Raw genomic sequence first — 10,620 nt, forward strand, 5'->3', positions numbered from 1 at the left:
CCTATACAGTTAGAGACAGAAGCTAAAGTAAATCTTCGATTTTATTAAGTCAATGGTAGAATCGTTAACGCTAATACAAGAAGGATTCCATCCATGAAAGTCATATTATAAGAGTGAAAAATATAAAAATAAATGAGCAGTTGTATAGATTTAGAAATTTACAACACATATGTGCAAGAAAAGATTGTTAAACATTAAAAAACAGATGAACAAGGCCAGGAGATTCAGTCAAAAATTACTCTGTCATGAAGGTTTTAAATCATAGTTTGAAAAATAGTTCAAAATCTTAGATCAGCTTTGGGGACTAACTTTCTCTCCATCATGTCTCACTTTAAATTCCACTCCAAAACCCAAGAATGTACAGTAAAAGGAAAACACGCTTTGACAACCCTATCATTTTACCTTCTAATGCACCATAATATCACTGCCATGATAATTCATGACTCCTAGAGTATAATCTGACATGATACTGAAGAAGTTATTACTCTTCTGTCCATGGGGAAAAATCTGTTTATAAATTTGAACTCAATATCGCTGCATTCAGTGGGAAAAAAATCCAACGCCCTAAAAAGCAAATAGTCACAATGAACAAGCAGAGATCATTCGTCCTGCCTCTTACTGCTTTGTGTCTTGATACACAGTAGCAAGTTTTCACTTAATAAAAAGTATGCACATACAAATCTCCATCCTTTAAATGAGTATTTGAAATCCTATTCTGAAGACAATTTTAAGAACATCCTGGCAGGTACCATTTGTACACTTAAGGGTTATATTAATGCCAGCCTCCAGAATTAAATAAGACTTGCTACATTTCTTAGTGTTGCCCCACGCCAGACATCCCCTTTAAAGGGATGACTAGCAGCCCATCTTTGAGTCTGAATAGGACCAGGGGGGATCCCCCAGTCTCAGATTTCGCTTGGATACTCATTGCTACCTGATACTTTGCTGGGATTCCAGAGATTCTTGTCTCCCAAACTCCGTAAGTCTGAGTTTGCCATTCAAGAGCATCAACTGGAAGCCCTCAGAGCATGAAATTAGGGGATGTATCTAGCACAGCAGGAGGCAGGAGTAGCAGAGAGAGGTTTAAACTTTCATTCCTCTTGAGATGGAAGGATTTTGTTTTTTCCCTATGGTCTTTCAGGGTGCCATAGAGGAATCATCTCCACAGCAGTACTTTTCAGGAAGGGAAATTATGGACAACAGCAAGCCAGCCTAGCTGCCTTTCAAGATGCTAAATTCATGTGCTGGATCTGAATGACAGTGAGCTATCCTTACTGCTAGTAGTGAGCTTCCTGGAAGACGACATGAGGCCCAGGAGTTGTCAGCTACCACCAGCATGACCTAATATTAGAGGATGGTGATTTTGGAGATCTAGGGATCCCATAAACAGGTGCCAACATACGGAAGCTTTTGGAAGGTGGTGGCTAGTGAAAAGGGGCTGTAAATTGACTGCAGATAAATTAAAACTGCTACTTACCAGAGTTTCTCATGTGACATCTCGTCACAGCTGGATGACATTTCTATAGATAAGGCAGAAAGTGATAATTCCACAGAAATTGTTTTTTCCCCAGACAACAAATTTCAGAAGATGTCAAACATGCCATGAATGAGATATATCTGTCTCACAGGCTTTAAGTATCAAACTAGTAGAGCTTGAGACATATGTAAACATTGAAAAACCAAAAAGGTGAGAGTTGTTATAAGAATCTCATATTGCAGCATACTTAATCATTGTTTAGAAGAAGGGCTTTCTGAAAACTTGAGAGTTGTAGGATAGATCCTCCTGGTCAGGACAGATACAGAGATTTGACTTGGAACTCTGCCAATATAAACCATAGCATTAGCAAGAATGTTGAGCTCTGCTTGGAAAACATGCTTGGCATTATCAGAGCTTTAGGAAGCAAGACAAGTTCTTTGCATTTAATTCAAAGTTCTAACACAGGACTGCTCCCTATTAAAGGCTTCAGAAGAATCTAAAAACCAACACAACCTTTTCATTATCCAAAAAACCTGATAAAGCCTTGATGCAGTGTGCAGAGCAAATGGTTTGAAATAGGTGTCAAAAAATCCTACTTAAAAAGACCTGTTTCTAAAAAGTAGAGAAACAAACATGTTTGGTAATGTCATAAAGCTTGTAGTCCTCTATATAGCCCATATAGTCCTCTATGTAGCCCTCTACAATGAAATCTCTTTTTAAAAAAGTTCAGCAATTACTTTTTTTGTGCCTTGACTACTGGTTCTTGTTTCATAGCTTGTGCAGTGTCTCAGCATCCTCTTATTCTTTTGTCTGTAAGAAACATAGGACAGAATCTGTTTCAGCGTTCCCTCAGGGCACATGGTATTTAACACAGAAGCCAGAATTGCTGTGTCAAATAGAAAATGCTCAACTATTATTGGATATAATCAAACCCTTATTGTGTACATTCATGCTCTTCACATGCCCAGGCTAGTAACACTTTAAGAACCTAATGCAGTGTGTAGTGTAAGGCCACCTATCGTGTTCTTTGATATTAATGCAGCCATCCTAAATTTTCTCTATATCTAAGCTATCTAAAAGGGCTTTGCCAGTATGTCACAGTAACATCAGCTTGTGCTGCATCAAAATGCTAAGTACAGCATATTTGACAGACAACAATGTTCTCTCTTGATCAGACACAAGAGAGACAAACTTGATTCAAGATCCTATGAATATTAAGTAGGACTGGTATTCCTAGTTGTTGTTAATGAGCGTGTTATTTTTGCTGAGATTAGGTGCATTGCTGAGAATTTTCTTCTTTTGCGTAAGATCTTGGAAACTTGTTGCTATAGGAATGTTAGGCTTACTTTTAAAAATCAGAAAGTTTCTAGTCTCAAGGTTGTCAAGAAAATGGATACTAAATATGCTCTGACAAGCCCTTACCTGCCTTTCTTATAGGCAGTGTTCTTTATGGCCGTTTATTTGCTATTCAAAGGCATGACAGAATCGTTTTTAAAAGCAAATTCAAAAATACTTTCTTTGGTGTTGCAAGGCTAACTTCCCCAAAAAACTGGTAGCAGGAAGAGAGGTCTCATTCTTCTTTCGTCCCAAGACCACAAAATGTTTGCAGCATCTGGCATATATTTCCCCTTACAGAATGGTGACCTCATCTGTAGGATCAGGGTTGCTTTAACTTAACCACACTGTTGCAGAGCATTAAAAAAAATGGGGTTACGAGTTTCTTTTCTATGTCTGAGGGAGGAAAAAGTAACGCCAACACAAAAAACTTTCTGGATAGAATGGCTGCTGCTACGGACCTAAAAATATATAACTTTTTATAATTAAATGTATGTGTACAGAGTTCTGCTTGAATATATTACATTCATTTACCAGGCTCCGTGTCATGCTTACAGGTTTGTATCTCTCAGGAGAGAAATCCAGAACTGTTATATAATTCTCCAGGAACAGATAAAACCTCCCTTAACAGTGTTTTGTAGTGGATAATACTTTGCAGTGCTGTTTCTAAAATAGTCTATATCTTGGTGGCTTATATAAAAAAAAAGGACTACACTATCCCAATGTGTTCCATTAATGAAAAGGCTAAGGAAAAGAGAAAAAAAACCCAGAAATTAAATTCCTGAAATCCCCCAGTGCTATTTGTAATGAAAGTTTGGGTAACTATAATGACCATGAGATAATATTTTGTTTTGCTTTTTTTCCCCTCCAGTATCCTGTCATAATTAATGGTTTAGAGGAGAAATAGTTTGTGAATTGCAGAAGTCTGCATTTTTGCAAGAGAATACAAGACTGTTCATTTATGTTTATAACTTACAGAGCTATGTTGTTCTGTAATGGTGTAATCTCTACATTCCTGGTGAACCAAACACCAAAGATCTAGTTAATAAACTCAAAATTAAAACGGGGTCTCAGAAAAGGAAAATTCTGTCTTTTGAGACTGTCGAACAAAAGGATATTAGTAAATATGTTTTAAATACTGTTCTGTACTTGCTCATCTTTGCTTTTCAAGATTATTTGTCTGATAACGGGGAGGAATAAATGGGGGGTATGTTTCCCTCAGGATTTGACTGAAGAAGTTAGTATGTTCTATGCTTAACAGTATTTTTTTTATTTTCCTAAGCAGAAGGTCACCCTACTGCCAGTAGTATGATACTGCGTGACTGTCAGGACATGATTCTGGGCCCAGTTACATCTATATTTGCAAACTAACCCGGGCCAGAACAGAGGCTGAAGCAGAGGTGTGCCATCGTCCACACTGTATGCAGCTGTGGGCGCCCTGGCACATTTTGGCCCGTGCCAACAAGCACCACCCCAGAAGATGCCTGGGCCCGGAGTGCATTTCTCCCCCTTCTCGTGGTTCAGCTTCAGGACCAAAGAACCAATCCTGGCTATTTTCTTTTCTGGTTCAGAGATAGCCACTAAAGCTTCCCAAGAGAAGTCATTTACCTGCGTACAGTTCTACTTTCCAGCTGTTTGCCACCAAAGGCCACTCCTCACGTTAGCTATATAAAGACTTGCTTGATACTCAGATCTGGAAAATATTTGTAGCCACTTTCCCCCCGTTTAATTTTTAACCGGAGCTTTTCTTGAACGAGGACTAAATAAAAATGAGTAAGGACTTTCACAGTCTGAGGTTTGAGCCTGTTTCCAGAGGGTCCTTTGAGAGTCTGTCCAATTATTTCCCTTCAGCTGGGCTCCTGAATTTAGCTATTAATCTTTCTTCATAAATAAATCGCTGTTGTGCACTAACCCTTTTTTGTTACGGTTCCTCCAATTTTTCTATACTTTCCTGGTAATTAATTTAATGCAATATTCTTCATGTGGTCTTACAAGCATAATGAACAGATGGAAATGCTAGGATTACAGCTAAAAACAGCTTAAATGCAACTCTTCATCTTCTTTTGTAACAACAAAATTAATGAATACAAAGATTAACTTCTCACTGATTTTCATTCTTCTCTTTTTTCCTCAAACAGCCATTCCCAATAGGTATTCTGTTGGAAAAACAAGGGTTCCAAGGAGGATTTACAGAGGAGAAGGGATGGGGCGGGAGCAGATGAGAGACACTTATAGAGCCCAGCATTACAGGAAAGAACTTTACAGTCCTCCCATTCATCCCAACAGCTTCCAGGTCTGGATAGATAATAACAGACTGTAAACCCTTCCTTTTGTTTTTGTGTAAGGCACTCTGATACAAAGGGCTTGTGAATAATAGAAAAACTGAGAAGACTGGTGAGATCTTGTTGATTGATGCTGTCAAGCAGCAATGGGCATAGAGGTCAGGAGGATTTTTAATCCACTGGGATTTAATGCCACTATGCACTTTTCTCTGTGACCAGCTTCCATCCTAAATAAATCACCTGGAGAATGGAAGTAGTTCTGACAAGAGGGATATGGCAGCTCTGAACTTAATAAAAAGTTAAAATGCTCACATAACACTGTGCTGGGTCACACATCTAGTATGGATCAGAAGATATCATGGAAAATGAATGCACGATGACAGCCAAATTGCTCAAACCATGTGGGGGGGTTTCAGCATAGGAGAGAGTAAAATAAAGAATAAAGCTCCCTTTGGGGTCCTCACACAGAGTGAAAATTAAGTTTTCCCAATCAAAATGCCAGGGACATTATGGATTGGTAGAAATGCACTGTGTTTTGGGATTGATGTAGTGCTGCACCTAATCTCCTTTTCCTTTGGAAATGTGTTAGACCTTTAGCTATCACTGTAGGCCAGGACTTTGTCATATCTGAGAAATAAAATTGTAAGATGATTTTTCAAAACTTAAAAGATTTTTCACTCTTGACTGAACGTAGCAATTCCTTTGTCACCCTGAAACCAGAACCTATTTTCTTTACTGACACGTTTGTTCCCCTTTTGTTGGTACACAGTGACCTTCACGGGTAGTGAGTTGTGTGCTCTGTTTTTTGTAGGGCTGTTTCCTAGTTTCTGGTTGGTGTGGTTTTTGCAATGAGCTTTTTATTTCTTCTGAAGCAAAAAATTTGACATGAGGTATGGCAAATAGGCTGAGATAAAATAGAACGGTAAGTCTAATGTGGAGCTCTCACATTTGCAACCTAACCAAGATTTCTCTCGTAAGTGATGGAAGAGTTTGCACTGGTGGCCGCAGTGTGTAGGAGTCTCCTCCCAGCATCTCCAGTCACACGGCACTCTGGGGAAGCCCTGACAGAGCACGCAGAGCTAGAGGGATGAGGGCCAACACAGGCAAATCTGGGGGCTACCTCGAACTGTAAGCTGAAGAATTTTAGAAGATGCCAGATTATGGAGGAATGGGGGAAGATGTGAGCATTGAAAAGAAAAAGAGGTCCTTTCTTTCTGAGGATGCAGAAAGAAAAAGTAGAAAATCAATATAAAGCAAAGCAAAGGAAGTGTTGTGGTTTAACCCCAGCCAGCAACTAAGCACCACGCAGCCGCTTCCCCCTCCCCCCTCCCAGTGGGGTGGGGAGGAGGAAAGGAAAAAAAAAAGTAAAACTCGTGGGTTGAGATAAGAACAGTTTAATAACTAAAGCAAAATAAAATACACTACTAATAATAATATAATAATAATTGTAATGAAAAGGAATATAACAAAAAAAAAGAAATAACACCCAAGAAAAGACAAGTGATGCACAATGCAATTGCTCACCACCCGCTGACTGATGCCCGAGCAGCGATCCGCCCCTCCTGGCCAACTCCCCCCAGTTTATATACTGGGCATGACATTCCATGGTATGGAATATCCCTTTGGCTAGTTCGGGTCAGCTGCCCCGGCTCTGCTCCCTCCCAGCTCCTTGCACACCTGCTTGCTGGCAGAGCATGGGAAACTGAAAAGTCCTTGGCTTCAGATAAGCGCCACTTAGCAACAACTAAAAGATCAGAGTGTTATCAACATTATTCTCACCCTAAATCCAAAACACAGCACTGTACCAGCTACTAAGAAGAAAATTAACTCTGTCCCAGCCGAAACCAGGACAGGAAGGTAGACTTTCCATAGCAGTTTTTCAAGGAAAAAAAGCAACACTTGAAATCTCCGCTCTTAATAAGCAACACTGTTCCACCTAAGCCTATTTAGAAAACACTTCCTGGCTAGAGTTTTGATTAGTAATTATGAGCAGGTTTCCTTTCACCTACAGCTTTCCAGGGAGAAAGGCAAAACACTAACTGAATCCACTGGTAAATCCCATACCTTATGAAGCTAGTAATGAATCATGATTTCTCTTTCATTGTATTAGCACTACTCACACAGCATTCATAACACCCCAAACAGTAATGATGCACCTATTGTATACAGTGAGATCTTTGCATCCAAAATTATTTGTTTAATAAGATGGTCCCAGAAAAGCTAGTTTTAAAATGTAAAACATAAAAAATTATTTCTTGACGTGACATGTGGCAAAGGTTTTCTAACAAATAAAGGAATATTTTTACTCTTCCTGCTCCTTTGTGTATCAGTCTGTGTGGCAGGTGCACCTGCCCCGATAAAGGCCGAAACTTCTCAACCGCTGGAAGGAAAGAGTTAAACTAGAAGCCGTGGCTTGGGGGTCAAGCCGGCCAGCAGAGTGACTTCGGCCCCAAGTCACCCGCCCCAGCCACCCGAGCCTGCCAAAACCACCTCAACCAGTGAAACCCCTCGCTTAAGAGAAGTTTCCAGACCACTGACCATACATGACCACGAGCCCCGATCCGACCTAGGGTATAAATGGAGCCCCGCCGGAGGGCACATGGAGCCAGTCCTCCTCGGAGCAGCGGGTCTGCAGCCGGGGACTCTCCCCGTGGGTCGGGACACTGCCTGCAGAAACTCCTGCAGGTTGAGAGCCTCGCCTTATCGGTGAGTGATGGCGCATTTTGAGTCATCGTTCTCAGCTTAGATTTGGTTACAGTTCGTGTAGTACTAGTTCCCAACTGACATCCTGAACCTGTAAATAAGTTGTGTTCATCACAGTGTTATGACCTAATATTCCTGTTTCATCTGGCCATTATACCTCAATACAACATAACATTCCTGTTCAATTTGAGCGTTACATTTTGGTAGCATTAAGGAAAATAGACTTTAAAAATACATCGCTATCAGTCTAGTGTTTCTGTGACAGTAATTGGCGTAGTCGGCAGGATGTCGATCGAGGAACTGCTACGGCAGCACGGCTGTGCGCCTTCTCCCCTGGGACTCGCCTGGGCAAAGGAGAAGCAGTCCGACCCAGCAGCCGTCGTGGAGAGAATAGAACAATGCCGCAGTAAACGTCGGGATGGCAAGGGGAAAGGAACTGTGTGTGCTATCCTTGGCGCCTGCCTGACTCGGGCACAAGATCATTATCAATACTTCGAAAAACTAGAAGGAAAAAAACTAAAACAGCTAGAGGTAGATAAAGAGTGAAGAGGAGCATACACGTTTGTTAGAACAAAGGATTGAACTAATGCTAGCACAAGCAGAAAAGCCCCCCAGTGTTGTCCGAATTCGGAAGTTGATTACGGGCATGGACCCGGAGGAATGGGATGGGGACATCTGGGGAGACCCCAATGAAAATAACTGCAGAGAGCCGGAGGAAAGGGCCTCTGAGGAGGTGGAGGAATTGGAAGAAAAGGACGTACGGCTGCTTATTAAGACAGAGGGACATACGGGCCGCCATGGTGGCAACCCCCGCACTACCATTCGCATGACCCCCTGGACAGGACCCGAGCTTAGCAAACTTGAAGCCGGGTTTTCGCGCAAGCCGGGCGAAACCGAAACGGAGTACTCGTGTGGCGTTTCTTTGGCGGGGGGGGGGGGGAGATCGGGTGCTGTTAAGCGAAGACGAGTGTTTTTCTGAGTGACGGGCCGGCAGGTGATGGGTCGATAATGTCTCCAGTAGCTTACTGGGCTGGGGGTGTGGACCCCAAGGAGAGAGGAGAGCCTGTTACTATTCAGGTAAAGGGATTGTTGGAGTTGGCGGAAGGAGTGCAAAAAGCCGCCTGTGTTTGGGCGATGTATGGAAGGGGGCAGCAAGGGATACCCATGGCTGCACTGGTGGACCCCAGCCACCTTCGACCTCTCATTAGGGGACTACCGGACACGTTAAAAATACATGTCCAGTCCCTCAGGGATAGGACTCAAGGGACCGTAGAATGTAATCGGCGGGAGCCCCAAAATCCAGAGCATGTAGTTGCTTGGGGGGAAGTGCTGCACCGTATAGTTACTTATGGGGGGGAGATGGGGTGGAGCGATCCAGGTGGCGGCGCCGACGGGAACAAGAGGGTCCGGCAAACTATATGAAACCCTCCGTCAAAGCAGACCCCCTCCCCCGCCCCCCGACAGACTGAGCCCTCTCGAGGGAGGTCTGAGAAAGCCCATGACCTGGAGAGGAATGATCTCTGGTGAAAGGCATTAGGCCGGGGGCACCTCGAACGATGCTGCACGGGCAGCCCACCAGCCACATCTGCTGGCTAGTGACATTGCTGGAGGGGAAGGATAAGGGCCCCGGAAGCAAAGAGGTGACCGCCCCTCCTCACCACCCTACCGCCAACCCTTTTGCACCTCTGCAAGAGGAACCAAACAAACTAAAAAACTAGAGATTGCGGTTTGGGATTCGGGCCACCCACTCCGCATGGTAAATTCCTGCCAATGGTCTGCTGATAAGGAACCTTATATACATATCCCCATGGGCCCAAGGTGAATAAGTTTAGAATTTTTAATTGATACAGGGGCCCAAATGAGCATTCTAAAGAGACAACAAGCTGATAAGCTAGGAATCAAACCATCGAGAAAGACTATAAACATAATAGGTGTGACAGGGGTGGCAGGGAAATGTCCCATAGCTTGAACTCAACTCTGGCTACCTGGGGAAAAGAGAATGACGGCTATGGAAGTGGCTTTGAGTCCTTATAAGGGAAATATATTGGGATTCAATGTGCTAGAAGGTAGACAGTGGTGCCTGCCTGGCGGCAGGGTGTGGAGTTTTGGAAGCAGAGAGGCAGAAGCCACAGACGTAAGAGTTCTGCAAACCGCTCCTGTGCTACCACACTCCAAATGAACTTGTGTTCCTCAATTTCCCCTGCCCAGTGCAGCAAGACGGGGTATTATCGAACTACTTGATGATCTTGAGAGGAGGCAAATTATAAGCCGTACCCACTCTCCCTGTAACTCCCGGTTTGGCCAGTCCGCAAACCCGATGGACGGTGGTGCTTAACTATTGATTACCGGAAGCTGAATAATAATACCCTGGCACCGACTGCCGCCGTACCAAGCATAGCCTCCATAGTGACCACAATACAAGCTGCTGCCCACGCCTGGATGGCTACCCTAGATATAAAGGATGTGTTTTTCATGGTTCCCCTAAGGGAAGAGGACAAACCCCAGTTTGCCTTCACCTGGGAGGGGACACAATACACCTTCAACCACCTCCCACAGCGATACAAACACTCCCCCACCATTGCCCACAAGGCCCTGGCTGAACTCCTTAATACAATAGAAGTGCCAGCGGGCATCCACATCTATCAATACATAGACGACATCTTAATTGGTGGAGATGAGAGAGAACAGGTGAGACAAACGGCCGAAGCCGTATGGGACTTGTTAACCAAGAATGGGCTGGACGTGCCGCCTTCCAAATGTCAAGGTCCCGGACAGGAAATTAAATTCCTGGGAGCTTGGTGGATAGCTGGAGTGGTAGCAGTG

Source organism: Gymnogyps californianus, chromosome 1 (assembly GCF_018139145.2).
Source record: "Gymnogyps californianus isolate 813 chromosome 1, ASM1813914v2, whole genome shotgun sequence".
In the NCBI taxonomy this organism is placed as follows: domain Eukaryota; kingdom Metazoa; phylum Chordata; class Aves; order Accipitriformes; family Cathartidae; genus Gymnogyps; species Gymnogyps californianus.